Raw genomic sequence first — 3,709 nt, 5'->3', positions numbered from 1 at the left:
TGCCATGCAAGTCAAGCTTTTTCAACGGCGGAATTTCCCAAATTGCGTAACTCAAAATAATAAAGGTGCACAATGCAGAGCCACCAATTCTACGAACGCTGCACCGAACATAGTAGTCCTTATGTATGCCTGAACATATTTTAGTGGTACTGTAGTACGCGGGAATTACTATGTATCTGTATCAATCATAGGGGTTCATACATTTCAAACACACACACACACACACACACACACATATATATATATATATATAAAGTGTTGTGTCTGGGCAATCATTTTTATATTCCTTGCAAAGTTACGAAAATGTCTCCATGTTGAATTAACCCGTTTACTTTTAATCTCATTTACAACGTTACTGGCTATAGTGAAGCATATTTTTGAACATTAAACGAGTATGTGTCCACAATATTGCAAAGCAAGATAATTCAACAGAAAACAGCACATCTCCATTAAGCAATTGCTGTGAATTTGAATAATAGTAATACTAATAATGTATAATGTATGTATACATTATACATTCATCTATACATGAAGAATATTATAATTATTATACAATTATTATTATTATTATTATTATTATTATTATTATTATTATACATTCTGAGCCGGATTTCTACAAGTGTCAATTGTAAAATATGACGTTCAGTCAATTGGAATGTATTTTTTATTTTATTTATTTCCAATATAATTTCTAATAATTTCATTTATCAGAAATACTCAATATTTTATGTACCCTGAAAGTGTCGTACATAAAATCGGAGAGCTCCATTGTTATCAAAGGGAGCCCCAAAACATTCAAATACCCAAAAGAGTTATGCTTTAACTATGGTTACTGAAAATAGAACATATATTACAGATTTAGAAATCAACACCTAAACTTTCTTGCCTACTGCCAATTGTAAACCCAGCACTCGGTGGCACGTTTCCATTGAATAAAACCTTTTTATTTAATCTGGGGTTTAGACTGCCCCAAACATATTTGTTAATTGTTGTTGGTTTAAGAAGAACAAGCAAACAACACAAAACAAGCAAATGAAAAAACACAGACTAGCATGTGGAGCATGTAACTGATTCACTGAAAGTGAGACAGTCTGTTGCATTTTTAGATATTATGTCCAGGCTGTTTTGTGCATACATTCATAGGTTTGGACAAAAAAGAAAAATAAGAGCTAAATGATTCTAAAATGCATTCTCAAAGTTAATTGCTTTAGAATGATACTGTAAAAGTGTCCCCCTTTCGAAAATAACGAAAGTATTTAACTTCAGTAAAAAAGTAAAAACTAAAAACATTCAATATTCAATAAAAACATATTTGTCTTAGAAAGGAATATGCATGAAAAGCAGAGAAAATGAAATATATTTAATTTGATAAGAAATATTAAGATATCGTGAAGTTCTTCTTCCATGAGTAGTAGGAATAAGGAGACACAGAACCACTGGCCTGCACAGAGCCCTCACCTCAACCCCATCCCACCTTTGGGATGAATGGAAAAGCTGACTGTCAGCCAGGCCTGATTGTCCAACATCAGTGCCCAACCTCACTAATGCTCTTGTGGCTGAAATCCCCTCAACAATGTTTCTAGTGGAAAGCCTTCCTAGAAGAGTGGAGGCTGTTATTGCATCAAAGAGGGGGACCAACTCCATATTAATGCCCATGATTTTGGAATGAGATGTTTGACAAGCAGGTGTCCACATACTTTTGGCCATGTAGTGTATGTACTTTGACCCCGTCCAGTATTTTTGGGAGATGTCCGGTTATTTTAATTACTGTAAAACTGTTATCAGTGTACAATTTGCCCTTAATCCCCCACACCCCATCGTCGTCTAATTGCCAGCACTCCCTCTAGGTTGACATTTCGCAAACCCCCCCATCAGGGGTCCGGTGTTTTCATATCTTAAAAGTGGCAAACAAGGTGCAGGGGGCATGACTCCTGCATGTAACTCCCTGGCAACCAACTTTTGGACAAACTAGTCAGGACACTTCAGATAACAGATAACTAAAATGAGGTTAATTTAGGTAGATGAAGAATTTGGTAGGAATAAAATAATTTAGAAATACTTAAAACGTTAGAGTTAAAATGGACTTTACTTATTTTGCAAGTGGTTTATGAGAAATGTGCCCTGAGATTATAGAATCACTTCTTGAACGGAGTGAGAAAGTGAAGGTGTCATATAATTACAATAAAAAAAGATGTATTATGTACTAATAGCTGGAGTGAGAACTGATCTTATTGTATAACTCCCAACACACAACTATACCTGAAGAACCCAGTCTTGATGCACAGAGGATAAAGTATTTATTTAACATGCCAGGCCTGGGAGGCTCTGACATGGAAGCTCTCCACCTGAGCGGAGTCTCACTCTGAATAGCAGAAGTTAACAGCTTTTATACAATGCATGACATGTGGTTCAGGGTCAGTCACAGGTTTCCAAAAGTCGCCCTTGTAATGTTTGTGGTTGTCTTCCTGGGGGGAGGTGTGGAATACGGAAACCAAATGTGTCTATGTTGGAGAGGGACCATTGCCTCACCCAGGGTCACAGAAGAGGGAGGATAGTGCCAGAGTGTATGACCCTGGGGGAGGAGGTGGCTTCCCGTTCGGCCCTCCCGCCCTCCCCTCAGTGTTGGATTACAGCTGGGGAGGGGGTGGCCGATGGTGGCCTTCCGTACGTTATACGGGGAGGGGAGGTCTGTGGTAGGGAGGGGTTAATTGTGCCTCCCTGCCTGTGCGTGGACTGGCAACGGACTGGAGTGATCAATTAAGGTCAATCAACCCCAGCCACCTGCTATATAAGGAGGCCTCAGCCTCCCATTAGGAGAAGGAGTGTTGGAGAGTTGGGGGTGGGAGGAAACCTGCCCAGTGTTGTGTGTGCTATTTTGTTTGAGCGTGGACATTTTCTTTTTACACAGTGAAGATCAGGTCCATCCTGTGTATTATTCTTTGAGTTTTGTGTATCTTTTTGTTTGGCCATCGTGCCAGTTTATTTTGTTTGTGTAATTAAAGTCTTGTTTTGTACTTGTTTGGTCCATCTCCAAACCTCCATTGCTGGCCACCCTGCCACAGACCACTACTGAGGTGGCAGCCGCTAATATACAGCCAATATCACACCAAATAATATAAGTTCGATTGCCCTCAGACAAGGCTGTGACCACACTATTTCCCAATTTTACCTGGTACCTTCCTTGGACCACCTCTCCCTTGACCAGTGATACCGCCCTCCGCACTTCCTGTAGAGTGACACTGAGCAACCGGCGGGCTATAGCAACAGGAGTACCGTCTTCAATGAGATGCCCGTGCCACCAAGGCAGAGCAATCATGCCAGTAAACACCCTGCCTGGTAGATGAAAATCCCCCAAATCAAATGAGTCCGTGATCTGTAGACACATAGCAGGTTGAGTGGGGCATGTCAAAGGCCCGTACCGATAGGATGGCAGGGAGGTAATAAAGCACCACTGAATAACTGAAACTTGTACAGCAGTCTGAGAAACAGACAGAGGGGTTACTGTGATCACGGCTGCTGAAGTATTACTAAAATGCCGAAGGGTAGAACAGGAGCAAATTATTAAAGAGACTGTTTCTGTGCAGCAGTCAGCAGTGGTCATAAGTAACCCTGCAGAAGATGGAGACATGTATCCAGAGGTCCCCAGGTGATATACAGTGCCGTTAGAAGGGTTACCTATAGATATAAAGCGAAGAGTTAGAGTAGGTCT

This window comes from Amia ocellicauda, chromosome 6 (assembly GCF_036373705.1).
Source record: "Amia ocellicauda isolate fAmiCal2 chromosome 6, fAmiCal2.hap1, whole genome shotgun sequence".
Lineage (NCBI taxonomy): Eukaryota > Metazoa > Chordata > Actinopteri > Amiiformes > Amiidae > Amia > Amia ocellicauda.
The sequence above is the reverse complement of the archived record's forward strand: the minus strand, read 5'-3'. Positions refer to the sequence as shown.